At 46.0% G+C, this 22,835-nt stretch overlaps 1 long non-coding RNA gene across 1 annotated transcript; it reads right to left on the reverse strand.

The window, feature by feature from the left end:
* Nucleotides 1-234: 234 nt before the first annotated feature.
* LOC139002795 (uncharacterized) lies at nt 235-13,563 on the reverse strand. The gene is made up of 3 exons (XR_011470169.1): nt 13,476-13,563; nt 1,098-1,285; nt 235-550 (listed from the first exon to the last, which is right to left on the reverse strand). It is a non-coding gene; the product is annotated as an uncharacterized lncRNA (long non-coding RNA).
* Nucleotides 13,564-22,835: the final 9,272 nt, after the last annotated feature.

A 22,835-nucleotide genomic window follows, 5' to 3' on the forward strand; every position in this document is an offset into this window, starting at 1 on the left:
CCATCTGACTTCCGGACCTTCCAATGAATAAACAAGTAAAGCCTCCTTTTTGTTTAAGCCCAATAATACAGAACACAATTATAACCTCTTGCTTCCTTTTTATAATTGATCTCAGAGACTATATTTTGTCATTTTAAATTACCTTTATCTTCTGGCTTACTTAACTTAAATAAAAAAACAAAACCCCGAATTTTTCACTCTTTTTTCTTTTTCATTAAACTTGTTGGAGTGACTCTGGTTAACAAAATTCTACAGGTTTCAGGTGCACAATTCTACAACACGACACAATTTCTCACTCTTCAATCAAAGCCTTCCCCAGGCGTGTGCTGTCTCAGCTGAATGAGGAAATAACAGTGACTTCAACAAGACAGAAACCCATTTCTCTTTCCTGTAAAGGAAGTGGGAATCTGGCTGGTATGGGAGTTATGGTGTCATCCAGGCTCTGGGTGTCCTCTATCCTTTTGTTCCGCCATCCTTACATAGCGCCCATCTTCCAAGTCACTTCACAGTCCGTGTGGCAGCTGGAGCTCCAGCCATCACGTTGATCTTCCTGTTCCAGGAGGTACCGAGGAAGGAGGAAGGAGAAGCCATGAGTGTCAGTGTCTACCTCTCTGGAGGCGTCTTCACCGAAGAGCCACCCAACAGCTTCCGCTTCTATCTCAATGGCCATTCCAGCTACAAAGGTGGCGAACAAATGTAGTCTTTTCGCTGAGCACATTGGCACCAAGATTAAGATCTGGGCTGTGTTACTAAGGTAGAAGGGGAGAGTAGACACGGGGAGGCAACTAGCAGTTTCTGCCCCCACCCTACTTACCAAACAAGTTCACCGGCTGCTGTGTTCAGTTCTCTGCGTGGTGCCTGTTCCTCCAAGGAGAGCCCCTTTTAAGCTGCAGTTACTGCGGTTACTCTCTCCACAGACCCTTCACATCCCAAACCGGTCCCCCACCGCACCCCCACCCAGGAGCCTCTGACCAGCATCTTCTGATTTAGTCAGTAGACCACATTAGTCTTTCATTAGAATCGTGGCTTCACTTGAACTCGTGGCGCACTTGAACCTCCTCTCTGTCATGCTCCAGTCAGACCCCATTCATACTTACCCTTCTCCATTCACTAGTCTTTCCCTGGAACTGTGTTCTTTCCAACACAGGTCTGCTCGCCAAGAGTCCGTTTCTAACTTCTTTCTGGCATTAGTGTTCTGAACCCCCTGGGTAAGGCCCGGGTGGCCGAGGGCAACAAGGACTGTGGTCAGCATCAGCATCTGAGTCGGGGCTGGCCTTCTCCAAATCTGCATGAATAGCAGGGCACAGATGACTGAGTAAGGCCGGCACGGTGATTTTTTTATTTTCTTCCTTTCGGATTTCCCAAGGCCTGCTGACACAATGTACATTTCAGCCCTCATAGAGTCCCCGCAGTGCCCGGTTATCAATGAAGAGCCCACACAAGGCAAAATAAAACAATAATAATGAAGTGAATTATTGTCTCAGTAGAGACTAAACAGCTGCTCCTCCCTACCTCAGCTGCACAAAAGCAGGAAAAAAAATCAATGTCTCATACTACTAACAAAACATGTTACCTTGAGTTACCTTGAATCCTCATATAAGAATGCCATTTAGAAGTATCTAGTTCTTTCACTTGAATTTTCCCTTGATTTTAATAATGAACTGAAAGCTATTGTAACTCAAAATTTTACATTCTATTATGTCTTTTCAAACAGAAACATCATTAGGCAGATGTGAACAATTATCCCCAATTGGATTTTATTTTTAAGTTCTAGACTTCAGAGGAACAGCTAAATTATGCTTTAAATCAGAGCTTGGGTGGGTGGGAAGAGATGAACCAGAGAATTTATATGCACATATGCATAACCTAAGGACACAGACAATAGTGTGGTGAAGGCCTGGGGCGGGGGATGGGTGCGGGCCAGAAGGGGTCAGTGAGGAAAAAAAGGGAACATTTGTAATTCAACAACAAAGATAAATAAATAAAAAAATAAACCACCAGTTAAACCAGAAAAGACAACAACAACAAAAAACCAAACAAACCATGAAACCTATGAGACCTGACATTATAGATTTAACCAAGAGGGCTTGATTTGGATTTAGAAAGTTTGTTCATTGATCTAGTGATTATATATATATATATAACATTTATAAAATATATATATTTTTTAACCCAATGATTGTAATAGCGCCTATATTAGGGCCAGAGGCGTTCATTATCTTGACGACCAAATGAGAAATGGTGGAAAGGTTTGAGACGTAAGAGGCTCTGTGGCTGTGTTGAGAGGGCACATAAAGAAATTTGAAAAGAAGGTGTTGGCATACGTCCTCTCTGCTTTCCAATTTCCAACAACAGACGGTGACATCACAGTTCCAGACATTTCTCATCTATTACTTGGACTAAACAGAGCTTTATTCTCCAGGGAAAACGGGCAGCGTGAACTAAAAAGAGGTGCATTTTGCTGATAAGCCGTCGGGTCCATACTCAGGCGGCACAGCACGGTCAGAACGCCATCCTGGGAACCACTCGGCTCCCCTGGGAGCACAGGCACCAGGACCCGAGGACGTTGGGGAGCTGGTTGGGTACCAGAGGATGTGTCTTGTGGGTGCTGGTGAAGATATACTGAGGGGAGCAGGCTGTGAAACAGACAGGACTGGCCCCAGAAAGGTCATTTGAAGGAGAATTTACCGAGAAATGACATTCTCCTCCGTCCTTAAGTAGAAAGCCGGCCGGTGCTGGCAGCCCCGCAGCCCGGGCTCCTTTCCAGGCTGCAGCACCCCTACAGGCAGCTGAGCAACGTGACCCTGGCAGCAGAGAAACCCTGGACAGGCCTCTGAGGCCGGGGAGCCTGACCACCACCTCACTGAGGAGAAGTGGCCCTGACCTTGGAGACAATCTTCTTGCCTTGACTTTAAGGCCTCCTTTGTTCTCTCCACTCCGGCCTACCACAGCCGACTTCCTCTCCCCTGCCTGCTGTCGTATTTTGCTCAGGGGACCCTGAGCCACGAAGCTGGTGGGAGGTGGGGAGGAGAGCGGCGGGGGACATCATTTTACACAAGGCTCCGCACAACCAGCTGTATGATGCTAGGCATGTCACCTAACCTCTCTGTGCCTCTGTTGCCACTACTGTACAGTGGGATTCTAATCATGGTCACCTGATAGGACTGTTAACGAGCCCTTGGATCCTGCTGCAAAGCACTGGAGCACAGTGCCCGGCTGGTAGTCAGAACGCCAGAGAGGCAAGCTATTGCTCGCCCCCAGTAACAGGTGAGCGGTTTCTTCCATTGCACTTTCTCCCGGATTTCCACTTCACTCACACACACACACTGGCCTCTCCCAACACAGGACAGAGGTGATAAGCAAGGGAACGGTCTCCCTTGGTCTCACCGTCCTTTAATTCTGTCAGTAGTTCTTGGCCTATCGAAGATACCCTTGTGCCCACGTGAGCGTGTGTGTGCGTAGATTCTCTTAATTATACAAAGTCTATGCGGATGTGATTCAGTGTTAATCTAATGGCGAAAGGCTAAGTCACATTTGTTCAACTGTTAGTGCGCAGGCTTCGGGAACATGTGGATAAAATGTAACTAACGTTATCTTGGTTCAAATTCCTTTTTTGCGCCCGACCGACTGTTGTCTCATTGAACTTTGCAGGGCGTTTGGTTTTTTTTTCCTAGTTACAGCATCCAGATCTTCTCGCACGGCGATAGAGTGATGCCAAATTAGGTCTGTGGAGGCCTCCTTTTGGCTTCTCCGGTCACCGTGCAGAACATATTTTTCATGCACGTTGAAGACGGCCCATTAGTTCTTGGCAAGGAGATAAGTTTTCAGAGCTGCTCTCTCTCGCAGGCCTCCCCGTTCTCATACACAAACCTCTCGGAGGGGAGAGGCTGTCCCCTCTGATAGGACAGGAGCGAACTCCAACCGCGATCGCCCTGTGACAGCCAGGCAATCGTGACCTCCGTGACGTCTGATCCGATCAATCATCGAGTTCCCAGTGCACAGCCCGGATTAAAATCTCTCCCCCCCTTTCAGGGGAGAAGCATTTTTGTTTCAAAATCATACAGTCGGAGCTTTGGAAATTAATTTTCAAACGTCTTTGCCTCCGGAGAAGGCATGCCCGTTCACATCTGAAATTTTCCCTCGATGCCTTAGGTGATGTATCGACGGAGCTTCTGAGCTTCCACAGTGCAGCTGAAAAGGAGACAAAGAAAGTTTTGCCCCTCTCTGTTTCCGTGGAAATGTAAGCCATCCTAATGTGGGTTGAGCCAGGATTCTCAATGGAATCTTCAGACCGGTTCCTGGGAGGAAAATCCAGTCAGCGCCTGTTATCGTACCTAATCGCCACTGGGTGTGGACTCCCTGACCTAAATGTGCTCTGAGCAAAGCGTCTTCCACGTAAGGGGCGGTGAGCACCATCGTGAAAGGGGCTGAGGTGCTAAGGATCAGTATTTACTGGCAACCAGCATTTTGGAGCATGGTTACCATGGTAACATTGTCAGCCCCAAATGACTGTCATGAGGTGGAAAAGTCCTCTTAAAATAAATGCAAGCAGAAAAGGGGACATTTATAAACCTTTTACCAAACACCTATCTGTTCATAAAGTAGCACGTGTTTGTTTTTTGGGCTATAGATATTCAAAGATCCGGGGAAATTTCCTGACATAAACATTTTCTTAAAAGAACTGTTATTCTCATCTCTCAAAATATGTAAAAATAACTCATTCAGATTTTTTTTAAAGGACAGAGTTCTAAGGCCTCATGGACTTGTACATGTAGATATTATGCAGTTTTGACATAAATTCTGCACCAAATTACCAATGGCTTATTTGAAAGTTGCAGAAAGGTACTTGCCTGGGAGTCTTTATGTCTAAGTTGTACAAATTATTTCTGGCAGGTTTAATAAATAAGGTGTCATAGAATGTGTTATGCAGCGAGGGGACGACATTGGGCACACGGAGGAAGACACACGGGCACAGTTTTTGCTGAGCTCCACCCCTCGCTTGCCTTCCCTTACTAACAGGACCACAATTTTATCAGAGCAGCGATGTGCTAGGCCTCCCTTGCAGTTAGAGGCGGCCATATGCTATAGTTCTGGCCAGTGATCTATAGGCAGAAGTTCCTGGAGAGGGTGTTGTTGGGAAACAATTCTCCATGGCCTCTCATATTTCTGTTTATCTCGCAAGCAGGGGCGCTGATGATCCTTTGTTCTTCCCAAGGATGTTTGAATGGCATGCAACCTTGGAAGACAGAGCTACTGCCTCTCCAGAGCCATGGGGAGGCTTGCTTAAGATCACTTGGAAGACAGATATGGCATCACTCCAGGGCAAGAGGCAGGCCTACCTACTGGCCATTTTGTAAGATTTCATCTTGCCTCTCCTGTAAGACATTCCTGAGGCCTCTCCGTATAGCTCCCTTGGGTCTTCAGGGCAAGGAGAACGGCTACAAATAGGCTGGTGCTCACGCTACTTGCTGTGTTGAGAGTAATAAAGTCCATTATCTCTGACCCAGGAGTCTCCCGACTTCTGTCAGCATCCACGAAACCAGGGCAGACTAACTTTTAGTGTGTGAACAGGGTGAAACCTCGGACTCTCCATAGTTCTTGACAAGATATTCCTTTCAGAATAAAAGAGGGAGGGAGGAGAAAGCTCTTGCCTCTCGACCCTTCTCCTTTCTTCCTACCTTGAGGTACAGAAACCAATTTGGGACCATCAGGTGACAGCATGAGGACAAACGTCTACATCTAAAGGTGGGATGGCAGAACAGAAAGATGAAGGACCTGGGTTCCTGGTAGAGAGTCTCTGTCCTCGCCCTGGGCTGCATAATTAATTTCAGGCTTCTGCTGATATGAGAGACATGAACCTCTAATTGTTTACATCAATGTTAATTTTGTTTGTTTTTTTTTCAGGCAAATGCATCCCTAGAATTTGTGTCAACCATAGTTACACAGTAATTGCATAATAGTAATTGTGTCAAATATAGGCAAACTTATGGCTAGGATGTTGCTACCTTCCTTCTTGATTCTGATTCTACCTTCCTGTATATTAACATTATTATATGTATCTCCTATAAACTAACTCAAATCCTTTTGGGAAAGATGTGCAAAAAATCAATTCAATAAATATAATTTGGTCCCAGGCCAAATGTATCCCGGAACTTCGGCGAGTTATCTCTTAAGTTACTAGTCAAAAAGGAAAAACAATAGGACTACCCTTTTGCAAACTCACACCTGGTGTCATGAGGTCTGTTTACTCACCATTGTTATCTAGCCCCTCGCAGAATGGCTGGCTGGTAGTAGGCCTTCAAATATTTACTGACCAAGTGCTCATGAAAGGTGTCTCTTTATCAAATGTGTTGGTTATGCCCAAAGAATATTCACATTTAACAGAGAGCATTTAAGTACAGTACGTCTGTCATTTGACCACAATAAGTGTTTTAAGGGGGGAAAAAACCCAACACAACACAGCTCAACTTCAAAGAAACAATTTCTTATCTTTGTTCCTAAGGGCTACAAAATGCCACATAACTTAACAAGGGAATCAAAAGAATCTACATAACCTCAAAGGCTGGCTCAATAGGATACCAGAAGTAATAGCAACTGTCATCAGAGATGAAAACATCTTTGAATGTCATGTCCAAAAATTATTTTTAGAACATTGGATAAGATTTGAAACTTGTATTAAGAAGAAATATTAACTAATACACAAGATGAGACTATAGGAGGGCAATGTAGAATTTTACACCAATAATAGGGTAAATAAAATTATACTGTGCACAATAAGATGAGTTACAAACATCCTTAGTATTATTTTTCAGTACATTATGATTCTTAGTTTCTGTTCAAAAACCTAAGCTATGTGAAATTGCCTATGATATGTGTCCTCAGTATGATTTCTGCTTAAACATCTATCCAAACCACACGGAGATGCCATTTCACACCCCTAGGATGGCTATTATTTTTAAAAAGGAAAGAGCAAATGTGGAGAAATTGGTACCCTCGTGTGCTCCTGGTGGGAATGTGAAATGGTGCAGCCGCTAGAGAAACAGTCTGTGGATCCTCAGCAGTTAAACATAAAATCACCCTATGACTCAGCAATTCCACTCCTTGGTAGATACTCAAAAGAATTATGTGGGGAGCTGATATAGGGGTAAGCCTGGACTGACCTGTTGGCAAAGTCACAAACAAGTCCCAGCTTAGAGGGCACAGTCCTCTTAGCATAATTAGGCTTGACCTTGTATAAAGCTCCCTAGATCTTACTTGGGAGGCTGATGGGCTGAGGGAAGTGCAACAAGAACAAAAACAAGTGAAACTCACAAGAACAAAAACAAGTGAAACTCACAAGAACTGTGTAACTATGGAAACCACTACCTTGTTTACCTCTCACTATAAAATAAAGGCTCAGCTTGCCTCGGGATCTTTCTCTGTGGCCTCAGACAGGCACAGGAAGATCCACCGAGACTAAAGAGAGCTAGAGAGTTCTGAACGCTGTCTCCATGTAAAACATTCTTCGCCGACTCCGTCCACACCTTTGGGAACCCCTGGACCGCTGGGGCTGGACCCCAGCAAATTAAAAATGGATACTTGTACACCAGTATTGATAGCATTGTTCACAACAGCTAAAGGCAGAAACAACCCACTGTTCGTCAGCTTATGAAGGGATAAACAAAACGTAGTATATTCTATGATATATCACAGACTAACAGCTGAATTAGAAATCTCTACCTACATTATGAGAAACAAGTAGAAGCAAAATAAGCAGATGATAGGAGTGGGAGGAATCCGAAAATATTATTTTCACAAACAAATTCTGGCCCAACATATGCCTGAGCAGTGGGGTGGGGAGTTCCAGTGATACACACTCCTGAGAATTGAAGAATTGGAATAAGATATATTATACGTACAGTGAACTATTAGTCACAAAGAGGAATGAAATTCTGCTATACCTGCTACAACATGGGTAGACCTTGAAAACATTATGCTAAGTGAAATAAGCAGACCCAAAGGGATAAATATTGTAGGATTCCATTAATATGAGGTACCCAGGATAGTCAAATTGGTAGAGACAGAAAGTAGAATGATGGTTACCAGGGACTAAGGCGGGTGGGGTGGGATGGGAAGTCATTGCTTACTGGGTGTACAGTTTCTGTTTAGGATGATGAAAAAGTTCTGGAAATAGATTAATAGTTCAGTTGCACAACATTGTAAATGTAATTAGTGGCCACGGAATTTTACATTTAAACATGGTTAAAATGGTAATTTTTATGTTATATATATTTTGGCACAATTTTTAAAAATTTATTGATTAATTGATTTTAGAGAGCGAGAGAGTAAGAGAGAGAGAGAAAGAGAGAGACATTGATTTGTTGTTCCACTTATTTATGCATTCATTGGTTGATTCTTGTATGTGCCCTGAGCAGGGATCAAACCCAGAACCTTGGTGTATCAGGACAATGCTCTAACCAACGAAACTGCCCAACCAGGGCTTTAATTAATTAATTGCCACAATTTAAAAAATAAAACAAAAAACCTCTGAAATAAATGAAACCAAAATGGTGAGTTTTGTTTGTTTGTTATGGGAAGAGCAAATAAACCAGATTTTAAATTTTTGTATGAGGGCTTTGTTTCTTCTTGCCCTGGCTTTCTTTAAGCCCCGCCTGCCTGTGCTAGGAAGCAGAGTGACTAAGATGACCCCATGACATTGCCAAGCCTTTCAGGTTGTGGCTTTTGAGTGGTCATGTGCCTCAGGAGGTCCTACATCATTTGGAAAGATTTCTGGTTCAGCAATTTTATTCTGTGTATCATTGGAGCTCCGCCCCCACCTCCACCCCCAGGCATATGTTGGGCCAGAATTGTTTGTGAAAATATTATTTTAGGATTCCTTCCACTCTTATCATCTACTTATTTTCCTTCCTGCATCTTTCATAATGTAGACAGAAATTTCTGATTCAGCAGTTAAAATAGTCTGTGCATTAGTTATCACTTCCTTGTGACCCAGTTTGCACACAATTTCTCATTCTGGCATTGAAAGCTCAGGTTTCAAAAAAATTCCTACAACTAAAGTATGTGTCTGCGGGAAAACGGAGGGGAAGAGGTACTGACTGAATTTCTCTGGGTAGCACTCAAAGGATCTCAACAGTGGGCATCCCTGACTTCCCTTTTCATTTACGCTCCCACAAAAGCTCTCAGATTACACTCTTCTTAATTACTCCACTCCCATAAGCCCACCTTTTCCACCTCCCCTTTCTTGTTTCCTTCCTAAGGACTGCATCTCTGCGTTGAATTTACCAGACACTTGGGTCTGCTGTGCCACACGCCGCTGAGGGCACCGGGGAACACAAAGGGCAATGCGCAGAGGCGTGCAGGCCAGTGCCGTTTCTCTCCCACCTGACGGTGCTACCAGCACCCCGAAATGTCTGTGAATGCAGGTTCCTGGGCCCCGCCACCAGAGGATCTGATTCGGTGGTCTGTACCTTTAACAGCTCCCTGGAGGATTCTGATTGGGATCCTAAGAATACGTTTTGAGGAGCACTGTGATGAGTTAGAAGGCGACAGGACATACCGAGTTATACTAAGGTCACTCCAAAGCACCAAACGAACAGGGAAAGAAGAGACAAAATTGGTCTGAGAGATAGAGGGAAGGCTTCATGGAAGAGGACCTTTCAAAGAAGAGCTGAAACCAGACAGGTGGGCGGTACAGCAGGCACTGTCACCTGCCACCACCCAGCCCCCAAAGGTGAGGGCCAGACTTCGGGCCACATTCCCCCCCCACCCAGTGCCTTTGGAGCAGCTGGGGACGACGGGAGACTCTGGGACAAGGAGGTCCACTCATTTCTGAGAGGATCCAGGTAGATGATGCCTTCTCCTGGGGTACCCTCCCCCACACTGAGCCCCAGCTCCAGACCAACCTGCTAGCAGAGAGCCCTGGCCAAGGTCCCCCACTTTCCCAGCCTCAGGAGAGGGATGGTGTTATCTGCTTTGTAGGCTTTAGTGTAAGAATTAAATGACATTCAGTACATGGTCGCTTATATTATTTTCAGTATTCTAGAGTTTTCTTTTTTAGTTTTTTATTTATTGATTTAAGAGAGAGAACATTGATTTTGTTGTTCCACTTATGTATATATTCATTGGTTGATTCTTGTATGTGCCCTGACTAGAGATCAACACCCCCCCACCCCCACCCCCGCACCTTGACGTAGGGAAACACTCTAACAACCGTGCTACCAGGGCTAGATTTTTCTCTGGGACGAATTCCTAGAAGTGGGGTCACTGAGACAAGGAGTGTGTTACTAAATGGCACACATAGAAACTGTGTATGCAATTTTTGAGTTTTATGAAAGTGTCTCAATTTGAGTTCTAGAAGTAAAGATAGTTATGCATATCTATACAGATATTAGTAGTGGTCACCTCCGGATGGAAGGGACAAAGGATGTTCTCTCTGTTCCTTTTGTTGCATTGATCCACTTATTTCCTCCTCCTCCTCCTTTCTCTCCTCCTTCTTCTTCTCTCTTCCTCAGTGCTCGCCCGCTACACACACACACACACACACACACACACACACACAAACCAGCTTTTTCAATAACTGGAAACCCCTGTAAATGAACAATTCTTCCCTATAAGAGACACCTATTAAAAAGCAAACATGTTTCCTGGGAAAGTACCACATTCAACTCTCGGACCTCACCCTTTGCCCATGTCATTGACCCGATTAGCTGGCCCAGAAGAAGGGCTGGAGGGAAGATCTGGGACAGGACTACCATCCCAGAAGGGCAAGCCCAGAATCGAAACGAAAGGGACATCATAGAAACATCAGGTGCTTAAGATAAGGAGACCAAAAACCAAAGCAGTAGGTAGGTTCCTGAGGGGTCCAGAGGCAGGTTCCTGAGGGGTTCAAAGTCCAGAGGCAAAGGGATGACGCGATGGCCCTGCTATCTCCTGCACAGTCCTAGGATTGGCTGAAAAGGAAAATCATGAGCCTATTTGCACATACCTATTCTTATTGGCAGATATTGTAGATAAGAAGGTTACAGTTTATACAGGTGAGTTCCAAAGTGCTGGTAAGCAATTCTTGACCTCAGAGTAGATGCTGTAACACTTTGGAATGATTCATTCAAATGTTTTTTATATGACAACTTTCCTTTCTTGATTATCTTATTTCACAACTGTATTATTTTTTACTACAGCCTTGGTTTTAGGAAACCAGAACCCTCTAACATTCCCACCAATTGATTTTATGCCATAATTGAAATCTACTTTTTTTTTTTTTTTTTTAAGAAATGCTTCAAGAGATTGATATTTCTGAAATGCAACTTTGTAGTTTTGGCCCTTCCCAAATCGTCCCAATTTCCATGTGGAACAAAAACAATTTTTTCCCTAGAGCTCAAAGCAGTCCCTGCCCAACTCAGAATGTTAAGAAACAAAGAGATTTCCAGGGTCTTGGCAGAAGAGAGGATGCCCAGGTTGTCAACAGGAACAAACAAAGGCTAACACTGTCTTGCATTTATTGTAACAAAACGGGGGGAGGAGGGGGCAGATGGGAGGCTGAACGAAGGGACCAGCCAGGCTGTCATTCTCTTACACACATTTCCTCCAGTCTTGCCATCAACCAAAACTGCTCGGTCAGCTTCTGCGTGTTCCTGCTATTGCCAATAAACCCATTTTGAAGGAAATGATGTTATCTTCCTTCTTTAAAAGAGGAAGAGGTCAAGGGGAGAGAAATACCAACTGAGTGTCAGCGACTCGGGCCTATGAGGTTTCCACAGAGCCCAGTCTTTAGAAATGCGAGTCACAGGCTCCATGGCTACAAAGATCCTAAAGGCTGGTCAGCGGGGAGGGGCTTGGGGAAGGTCAGCTAGGGAAGCCTGGCACCCAGGAGGGGGGACACCTAGCAGCAGAAGCAGACAGAAACCAAGGCACCCTAGGGCCTCCAAGCTGCAGTTCTCAAGTTCTTCCTTTCCTTGTCGTTCTCCACAGACAAAGACTCTCCAGGAGAGAGCTGTCCTCAGATCCCGGAGACCATGCCCCTGCTTCAGAGCAGGCTTCCAGATCTGGCTGGAGCTTCCCTCTCTCCAGCTGAGGGCATGCTGAATTCCAGTCTGTCTGTCTGTCCTTGGTCCTCTTTCCTGCTATTCATCGGGGCATCTCACTTCCTTCTACAGCTCAACTGTCATCCACGCTGAGGTTTCCCAGATCTCTTCCCTGGGGTCCAAACTCTGCATCCTCCCTCCAGCCAGGTATCTCCACCAGGACACCCCACAGGCCCCTCAAACCCAACCTACACGAACTAAACTCTTTTCTTTCCATCTCCATATACCCTCCAGTGGGATTCTCCTGTCCCAGTAAGCAGGAGGGAGCTCCCAGCCACCCACTCACTCAAACCTGAAGCCTTTCCCATCTACCCTCTCGTCCATTATTAAATCTTATCAACTTGACTCCTAAGCCACCCGACCACCACCTGGGAGGCCAGGTGCCCGTCACCTCTCGCGGTGTTGGTGTGACAGCCTCCTCACTGGCCTCCCTTTCTCTACTCTGTCCTCCTCACATCCAGGGCATTTTCCTAACAAGCAAATCTGACTCTCATTTTAAGCCCCTTTCTATGTCCCCACTCCCACACACTATGTTCAAGATCTATACCTGGCATTAGGGTTCACAGTTCTACTTAGAAGTATAGCTTTTAAAAAAGTTACTGTATGGCCTGTCCAGTGTGGCTCAGTGGTTGAGCATCTACCCAGGAACCAAAAGGTTGCTGGTTCAACTCCTGGTCAGGGATTGCAGGCTCCATCTCCAGGAGGGGGCATGCAGGAGGCAGCCAATCAATGTTTCTCTCTCATCGATGTTTCTATCCCTCTATCCCTCTCTCTGCCTCTCTAAAAATCAATAAAAACATATTTTAAAAAAATAAAGTTACCTTATGAACTATTTAGGACCCACAGAAAGGCATAAAGAATGTTACACCACACATGCTCATCCCCTAACTTTAGAGAGAAAACCTTATCTCTAAAGCCAGCTGAAGCTCCCTGTGGACACCCAGATCCCCCTCCTCTCTCACAGAGGTAACTATCCTGCGTTTGTCTTTCCTATTATTGTGTGTGTGTGTGTGTGTGTGTGTGTGTGTGTGTAATTTTACTTAATGTGACTCCTTCATTTTGTTATGACTCATCATTCTTCCTACGAGCCTTTCTTGCTGAGTAAATTTTAGTGTAGTCCATCCAGGAAATGCTATGGAGACAGCTTGTCTCGCCTTCCCCTTGCTGCTCTCCATGGTGGTGGCCAGCATCAGTGGGTGGGAGGGGTGGGACTTAGTCCATGCCACATGGAAACGGAATGGGGGTGCAGGGGAGTCCAACTCCAGCCCTCTCCTGCCTAACCACACTATTCTGTTTTACTCTGATGGGTCAGGGCAGTCAGAGAGGCGTTCTCCTTTCAGATCCCAAATATGAAGCAGGGCAAGTCCCCCAGGTCGGACGTTCATATCAACCTACCTGACAAGCAGACAAGGTTATCCTTCATCTGTGCCCTTCTTACTTCTGTGATAGGTCCTCTGCAAAGACAACCACTGTTAATTCATCTCTCCCTGTGTGTGCACACTGCTCCTCCCATCAAGAAGTAGAAGCTACTTCCTTCCTCTCCCTGATTCAGGGCTGGCCTGTGGCTTGCTTTGATCAGCAGAGTGCAGTGGAAGTGATGTTCTGGTACTTCTGAGCCCAGATCTGAAATACACTGGCAGCTTCTTCTTCCCCTCAATCAGAAGCCATCCAGCCCTAACCGGTTTGGCTCAGTGGATAGAGCGTCGGCCTGTGGATGCAAGGGTCCCAGGTTCGATTCCAGTCAAGGGCATGTACCTTGGTTGTGGGCACCTACCCAGTAGGGCGTGTGCAGGAGGCAGCTGATCAATGTTTCTCTCCATCGATGTTTCTAACTCTCTATCCCTCTCTCTTCCTCTCTGTAAAAAAATCAATAAAATATATTTTAAAAAGAAGCCATCCACATCTGCTATGCAAGATGTCCAACTACCCTGAGATCATCATGCTGTGAGGAAGCCCTAGCTCTCCACTTGGAGAGGTGAAGGAAGGAGGGACGGGGGAAGGAAAGAGAGAAAGAGAGAGAGAGAGAGAGAGAGCAAAGCCAGCCCGGCGGGGGGGGGGGGGGGGGGGGGGAGGTGGTCCCTCAGCCCAGCCTGTACCCTCTCCAATCTGGGACCCATCAGGGTTCGGGCCTAAACTGGCAGTCGGACATCCCTCTCACAATCTGGGAATGCTGGCTCCCAACCGCTCGCCTGCCTGCCTGCCTGATTGCCCCTAACCGTTTCTGCCTGCCAGCCTGATCACACCCTAACCACTCCTCTGCCAGCCTGATCGATGCCTAACTGCTCCCCTGCCGGCCCGATTGCCCCCAACTGCCGTCCCCTGCTGGCCCGGTCACCCCTAACTACCCTTCCCTGCCAGCCTGGTCACCCCTAACTGCCCTTCCCTGCAGGCCTGGTTCCCCCCCAACTGCCCTCTCCTGCCAGCCCAGTCGCCCCCAACTGCCCTCCCCTGCAGGCCTGGTCCCCACCAACTGCCTTCCCCTGCCGGCCATCTTGTGGCTGTGGGCGCCACTATCTTTGAGGGCGGGGCAGTCAATTTAGCATATTCCCTCCTTATTAGATAGGATGGGGGTTAAGTTTTCTTGTATGTTCCAACTCCAACAGATACTACATGAATGAAGAGCCACCCAGCTGAATTGAGCTCAGATTGCAGAATTTTGAGAAATCCTAACATGTAGTTTTAAGCCACTAAGTCGTGAGGATGGCAGCAATGGCTAAATGAAACACCTCTCCAGCTGCATTCTCACCACTGCCTGCCTTGTTCTTTATGCTCCAGCAACTCACACACCAGCTTGTGGCCTGCTGCATATGCTGTGCTGTGTCTCACTTCCTTGCCTTTACTCAAGCTGTCATTGCTTTTCCCACCTCTCTTCTTTGCCTGGTTAACTTCTGCTCCACTTTTGTCTCATTTCTTTTTTTTTTCTCCTAGGCACTCATGATAGCTTGTGTAAACCACTCTCATTTCACTAGTGAAATTATATTCTAATTGTTTCTTTATGCATCTGCCTCCCAAACTGGGCTTGAGTTCTTCAAGGGTGGGTACTATGTCTTACTCAGCTTTGAGGCATCGCTTTCTTTTAAAAATATAATTGTACTGATTTCAGAGAGGAAGGGAGAGGGAGAGAGAGATAGAAACATCAATGTTGAGAGAGAATGATTGATCGGTAGCCTCCTGCATGCCCCACCCCCACCCCCGTGGGGATCGAGCCCGCAACCCAAGCATGTGCCCTTGACTAGAATTGAACCCGGGACCCTTGAGTCCACAGGCTGATGCTCTATCCACTGAGCCAAACCAGCCAGGACCATCACTTTCTTTGGAGCTGAGAGCAAGGCCGTTATATTAACTTCAACTCAGTTTTCCTGTGTCAATTAGGGATTGCATTCAGTTGTCTGTAACAGAAACCCAACATCACTGCATTAAACAAATAATAGATGAGGGTGTTTGTTTTTGTGTGGGTTTTTTATGTTGTTGTTTTTTCACATAAAGTGTTTAAATGTAGCCCTTCCAGGGTAGAAACAGTGGATTTATAAAAGAAATGCTATTGCCCTAACCGGTTTGGCTCAGTGGATAGAGCGTCGGCCTGCGGACTCAAGGGTCCCAGGTTCAATTCCGGTCAGGGGCATGTCCCTTGGCTGTGGGCCCATCCCCAGTGGGAGGTGTGCAGGAGGCAGCTGATCGATGTTTCTCTCTCATCGATGTTTCTAGCTCTCTGTCCTTCTCCCTTCCTCTCTGTAAAAAATCAATAAAATATATTAAGAAAAAAAAGAAATGCTACTTCTTTTAGAGAGAGAGGGGAAGGGAGATAGAGGGAGAAACATTGCTCTGTTATTCCACTTAGTTATGCATTCATTGGGTGCTTCTTGTATGTGCCCTGACCGGGGATCTAACCGGAAACCTTGGTCTATTGGGTCAACACTCTAACCAATCGAGCTACCCGGCCAGGGCAATAGTGGCTTTGCAATGTCTACTGCAGGAGAGGTTCCAGGCATTGCTCAGAGCCTAAGCTTTGAATGGGAAGCAGTAACCGAGTGGGGTTGTCTCTTTAGGGAACAAAGAGGAAAGGATGTTGCATAGCAACTGGAAGTATCCGCCTTACTCTTCACCTGCAAAACAGGATCAGGACTAGGGCCTACCTTGTAATGCTGATGAAATTAAGGGAATGTAGGCAATATATTATTCTTAGTACCAAGAACGAGTAAGCACTCGATAAAAGCAATTATCTTCCCACATTGCCAGATGTAGCATTTGATCCAAACATCCAAGAGTTTTCCCTGAGGGGCAGAAAATTCATTGGCTGAAGGCAGTTGTCCCATTCTCTGTTTGCAATTCTTCTGCAGAGAATTTGCTTCTGGTAATTAATGGGTCTTTTCTCAATCATCTACTCAACTGTTAATAAATCCAAACTGGATTATCATTATGACTCTTCACTTACAAAGTGTGACCCAGAAAAAAAACAAAGCTTGGAGAGACACAAAGGCAAAGGAGATGTTTTCATTGCTTTGTGGCTGCGGCACTGCATATTTCATCTCTGATTCATGGAAAAATATCCAGCACACAGGAGTCAGCTATATTGGTGAGAGGCCTCAGACCAGGGGGTTAAGAATCAAGTTTCCAATATCTAAGTCACTGGGGCTTGACAAGCTGACCTGGAAAATGTTAGCAATAGAAAGATTTTTATTTTATTTTTTTTTGCTAGGAACCTGCTCTGTGAATCTGCTATTCCCTTACCCCCACAGTTCTTTGTGGGTTTTGTTTTCATTTATTTTGTTTTTTGGTTGTTGTTTTTGCTTATTTTGGGGCATAGTATTTAAACTTTTTATATTGGCTAGGACTTTTTTTGTTTGCAAGGGAAAAGCAGTAACAGTGGCTTGTTAAAAAGTGAGTTTATTGGCTTGAGTGACTAAAAAGCCCAATAGTAGTTTCAAGCTCAGGAGTTTCTCCATAACTTAGGTTCTCCCTCCATGGTAACAAAATAGGTCCCTGGCAGCTCCTAAATCATAACCCACCAGCTCCGCAACTCCAGCAGAAAGAGGATGCCTTTCCCCCAGTGATTCCATAAAGAGCTTCAGGACTGACCCAACTTGGTCACATGCCCAGCCCTGAACCAATCACTGCGCTAAGGGAATACATTCTCTTATTGGCTAGTCTAGATCATATGCCTAAGCTAGAGCCAGGGGTGGAGTTAGCCCCATTGGAACCACTTAGGTTGAGAGTGGGGAAAAGATGATCCTCCAAAGGAGCGTTGGGGAGCTCCTGCCAGCAGAATAGTGTGTGAGGCCAGGCCCTGGAAAGTTCCACGTGTCCTGCATAGACCAGATTCATTTAGCTATTGTCAAACGTAACAGTAATATCAACCCATAATGCTGCCGTGACACTCTCCTCCATCTGTCACACTCCTACCCGTCTTTCAGGCTCCTTTCAAATGCACCACAAGCAAATCTCCCTAATGAGATTCATTTCCATCCGCACTCTGTCTATTCTTCTCTCCTGGCTTGTCTCATATGTTGCCCTGGATCATGGTGCCTTACACACCCATTGTCTCCATTTGGGTTTTTAAGCAACTGAAGGCAGAGCCGGAACCGGGCACGCCTTCCATTCATCAGCCACAGCCTGGGGGTGAGGGTTTCTGTCCTGAGGTGACCAGGCCTCGGAATGAAAAGAATGTGGCTCCCTCCTGGAAGTCAGCGCATCCTGGTGCAAAGCTGCATTCTAGAAGTGGGGCTGGCTCTCCTTTCAGAAGTCGTCCTGGAACGCCTTTCACTGTGGTGAAACCTGCAGTGAAGCTGAAAACAGATTCGTGCCCTATGATGGCAGCAGCCTTGGAAATTTCATGTCCTGAATGAATTAGAGGGAAAGGGAGTTGTGAAAAGCTTTCCTGCCTTCCGCAAACAAACGTGCAAATACCCCAGATGCCTCTTACACTCTCCCCCGGGGCCAGCAGCTTATTCATAAGCTCAGAACCTTTCCATGCTGCTCTTTTTTTTTTGGGGGGGGGGGGGGGGAGTCGCCTGTTTCCTCTCCTGTCATTGGTGGCTTCACTCCAGGGACCCTCCCTGGGGAGAAGGAGCCGCCATACCAAAATCCTTTAGTGTCACCCTTGCTTGCAGCCACCTGCAGATTTCCCTTGAATGTTTCCTGTTCAACTCAACAGGTTTCAATTCTGTGAACCAATATTTGCTCACTATTAAACCATATTTACCCTCACAAAAGCAAACTCCGAAGGCCTGGGATTGGGCAAGCCCAGAAAAATCTCAACATTTATGCAAACGTGTTCATGTTTCCCACCACCTAGCATTTCCTTACTGCTCCGTCGTGCTGTGTTCTGCTTTTTGGACATCTAACTCCTTGGCCTTCTCATTTACAGCAAATGACCGCAAGTTCTTTCTTTGCCATTTCCACCCACCCCTGGTGGAAGCAGGACTACGTTCTCCTCCTACAGACACCTCATCTTTTTGTGCAGAAATATTCTCTCTGTTGGCTCCTTAGTAAAGACCCGTAATGACCCTAATGAAGCTGTAAGGGTGCTTCCCTTTCTGTGGCTTCTGGGTTACATTTCTGAACCTAAAGTTGAAGACTGTCTCAGAATACCTTCAGTGTATTGTTTCTTATTCTTTTGTTGTTGTTGTTGGTAATCCTCACCTGAGGATATTTTTCCCATTGATTTTTAGAGAAAGTAGAAGGAAGAGAGAGAGAGGGGAAGAGAGAGAGAAACATTGATGTGAGAGAGATACAGCAATTGGTTGCCTCCCACACACACTCTGACAGGGGTGGGATCAAACCTGACCCCGGTTGGTGTGTGAGGGACACCCTAACCACTGAGCACACCAGCCAGGACTGTTTCTCAATTCTTGTCAAGCATATCACAGAGTTTGTTCTACTGCCAAGTTTCTCCCTCATAATTCTGACATATTTGTCCCAAAACACACTCATTTCCCACAACCAAGAGCCTGATGAGGTAAGGGGACAGACTTTAGAACTCAAGAGATATAAAAATGAACACTCATTATGTGAGTCTTAATTTTTTATAATAGCAAATGGAGGAGTTCCTAGTGTATTGCTTTTGGCCATTGCTTTCTGAGTCCAGTGTCCTTATTTTGAGCTTAGACATAATGAAAGGTCACCCCCCTCCCCCCAAATATACACACCAAGCTGCTCACAGGGGGGCATTTTGGGAAAGGAAGCAAGAATCAAGTCACACATCTATCAACCAATGGGAAGTGGGCCATTTTATGGGCAGAGTAGCAGAGTGGCTGAAGGAAGAGTGCATGCACCCTTTCACGGGCAGTGGAGCCTGGGTCCAGGTCGCCAGAAATCGGGACCACACCAGGAGCTCTGAGTGCGCTGGATATTTAATAAGGCAAAACGCACACCCTTCCTCTTCTCAAAAAAGTTCTGTGACAGTGGTTGAGTGAAAGTCTTCTGCTTTCAGTACACATCATCTGATATAAATAACTGCCTGTGATGGCCTCAACCTTGACTTCCTCAAAGCTCCGTCTTCACTTCCCCCAGTGCGTGGCCAAGTACACCTGTTCCTCCCAAAATGGCACAGTGACTCCCCCTCCGTAATTATCCTCGGGTATTTCTGCGACAGGTCCTGTGCCCAGGGGATCAGTTGCACTTCCATGCAAGATTCTCCACCGCATTTCCCCAAAGACACTCACCTACACATCCAGGTGTGTGATTCTTGAAGTCAAAGAAAATGTGCCATCCGTTATTCTTTAATCACTGCCTCCCTATAAGTATAAACAGTTCAGCTGTAAAACATGCCTGTACAGACAAGCCCATGCCGTGTGCACTGCACATGTGCACATACACGTTCTCTCTCTCTCTCTCTCTCTCTCTCTCTCTCTCTCTCTCTCTCTCATTATACACAGTAGAAAATTCCATGCTTTCAGGACAGGCACCAGCCAAATCCTTAAATTGTGAAGCTAAGAACACAAGCAGTAAACTTGTGATTTCAGGCCACTTTTGATTACATTTCTGGAGCTGGGCCAGCAGAGCAATTTCCAAGAAAACCAGCTCAGATGGTTCACGCACCCGCCTTAAACCACGCTAAGGGGGATCTTTGTCACGCTGAGGGGGTGTTTCTTCTCCTCACCCCAGCTCAAGCTCCAAGTAATCAACTAAATCTCAAGTAACTGACATCCCCAAAAACGTGTAAGGAAAGAGGAGGGACAAACAGGACAGAACTGCCTCACACTGTGAGCGACTGGAGAGTCTGCGCACAACCAAACAATTCCACGCTCAGGGCTGCTAATTAATAGGCAGGACAAGCCAGAGCTTGGCTTTAGACAAAGGGGGGAAATGGACTGAGGTCAAACACATTTCTCCCATATGTGGCCTCTACCCATCACCCAGCCAGCCAAGAGAACTGTTTTCCTCAAGTGGCAGCCTTGCCTGCGGAAGCCATGTCTATAACCCAAAGCTGACCACGGAGTTTACAGTGAAGTTCAGACTGGACCTCTGTCTGTACCGGAGATGAGTTCAGAGCACAGAATCCATTTCGGGGCGTCCACGCACACTGGGGCCTTGGGAGGGAAGAAGCAGCTGTGGACTTCCTGGTGTAGATCCAGTGGGCAGGCGGGCTACCTTGAGTGTGTCAGGATGGAGTCCTCCTCCTCATTAGACACACACGTCCGTGAGAACTGCACTTTAAAGCTCCACATGTGCATAGTAAGTGAATAGCTCCGGCCATCTGCATGCATGGCATTCTGGGCGCCAGCCACCGACTTCGAACATGTGTCCCGTTTAGACTCTAACAGGCTCAACTTAGGGGAAACTGTCCCAAAGTGAAAAATAACTGTCATTCTTCCTTTGTTTCTTTTCGTTGTTAATCCTCACCCGAAGATTTCCCCCCATTGATTTTTAGAGAGAGTAGAAGGGAGAGAGGCAGAGAGAGAGACACACATTGACTGGTTGCCTCCTGCACACACCCCAACTGAGGCTAGGGATCGGAGCTGCAACCCGAGTACGTGCCCTTGACTGGGAATCAAACCCTAGATCAGTGGTTGGCAAACCGAAGCTTGCGAGCCACATGCGGCTCTTTGGCCCCTTGAGTGTGGCTCTTCCACAAAATACCATGTGCGGGCGTGCACGTACAGTGCAATTGAAACTTCGTGGCCCATGCGCAGAAGTCGGTTTTCGGCCTGGGCGAGTCTATTTTGAAGAAGTGGCGTTAGAAGAAGTGGGGGTACGTTCACTGAGGTCGACCCCTCAGATTGAAGACGTTTTTAGCAAAGGCCAGCTTAGGAGTACCCTAACTAAGTTAATAGCAATGTACCTACCTTTATAGTTTCAGTTTAAAAAATTTGGCTCTCAAAAGAAATTTCAATTGCTGTACTGTTGACATTTGGCTCTGTTGACTAATGAGTTTGCTGACCACTGGCCTAGATCCTTTGGTGCACAGGCCAATGTGCTATCCACTGAACACCAGCCAGGGCCAAAATTGTTTTTCTTTTACTTTTTTATTGTTTCTTATCTCTTTGCTGTTGTCATCTGTCTTGAGATTTTGAAAAATAAGTATAAAAAATCTAGGCAGCAAATGGTATAATTTTATTCATTCTCTAAGTATTAGATAATAAATTAGCCTCTGGCCCTTGCCAGTGTGACCCAGTCGTGAGAACAATGGCCTTTGCACCAAAGGGTCTCGGATCTGATTCACGGTCATGGGTTGCAGGTTCTAACCCTGGCCCCAATGGGGCTCATGGGGAGACAACCAATTCGTGTGTCTCTCTCACATTGAAGTTCCTCTCTCTCTCTCTCTTTTCCTCTCTCTCTCTTCCCCTGCCCTTCACTCTCTCTGAAAATCAATGGAAAAAATATCTTCAGAGGAGAATTAACAACAACAAAAATTAGCCTCTGTCTCTTATCCTCAGAAAATAAATTCCAGACTGATGAAAAAAAACTAACCCTATCTAATAAAGAGGGACTATGCTAATTGACCCTCACACTGTCACAAAGATGACAGCCAATAAGGAGGGAATATGCTAAATGACTGCCCTGCCCTCAAAGATGGCGGCACCCACAGACACAAGATGGCTGGCAGGGGAGGGCAGTTGTGGGTGATCAGGTCAGCAGGGGAGGGCAGTTGGGGGGATCAGGCCGGCAGGGGAGGGCAGTTGGGGGCAAGGACCGGGCCGGCTGGGGAGCAGTTAGGCGTCAATCAGGCTGGCAGGGGAGTGGTTAGGGGGTGATCAGGCAAGCAGGCAGCCAAGCAGTTGGGAGCCAGCAGTCCTGGATTGTGAGAGGGATGTCGGACTGCCATAGGGATCGGGCCTAAACCGGCAGTGGGACATCCTCCGAGGGGTCCCAGATTGGAGAGGGTGCAGGCTGGGCTGAGGGACTGCCCCGCCCCCCAAGTGCACGAATTTCATGCACTGGGCCTCTAGTGTGAAAATAAAATAGTATTAGAAGGAAACATAAGAGAATATTTATAACCTTGGGATAAGAAAGGATTTTCTAAGCAAGATATAAATCCCAGAAACCATAAAGAAAAAGATTTACAGAATTGATTGTGTAAAATTTTTAAACTTTGTGAAATAAAAGGCAATACAAATGAAGACTAGGAGAAATATTTTCAACAGATGTGACACAGAATTAACATCCAGAATAAATAGAGCACATGCAAATAAATAATAACATACAAACCAACCAATATTTAATGTGCAAGGAATATTTATAGGAGATTCACAAATATAATAGGTCAGGTTGATAGAGCATTGCTCATACCCCCCAAATTTTATTTTTATATATACA

The sequence above is a fragment of the Myotis yumanensis genome, unplaced genomic scaffold, assembly GCF_028538775.1.
Source record: "Myotis yumanensis isolate MYYU_CA2020_CCGP unplaced genomic scaffold, mMyoYum1.0.hap1 SCAF_1, whole genome shotgun sequence".
In the NCBI taxonomy this organism is placed as follows: Eukaryota; Metazoa; Chordata; class Mammalia; order Chiroptera; family Vespertilionidae; genus Myotis; species Myotis yumanensis.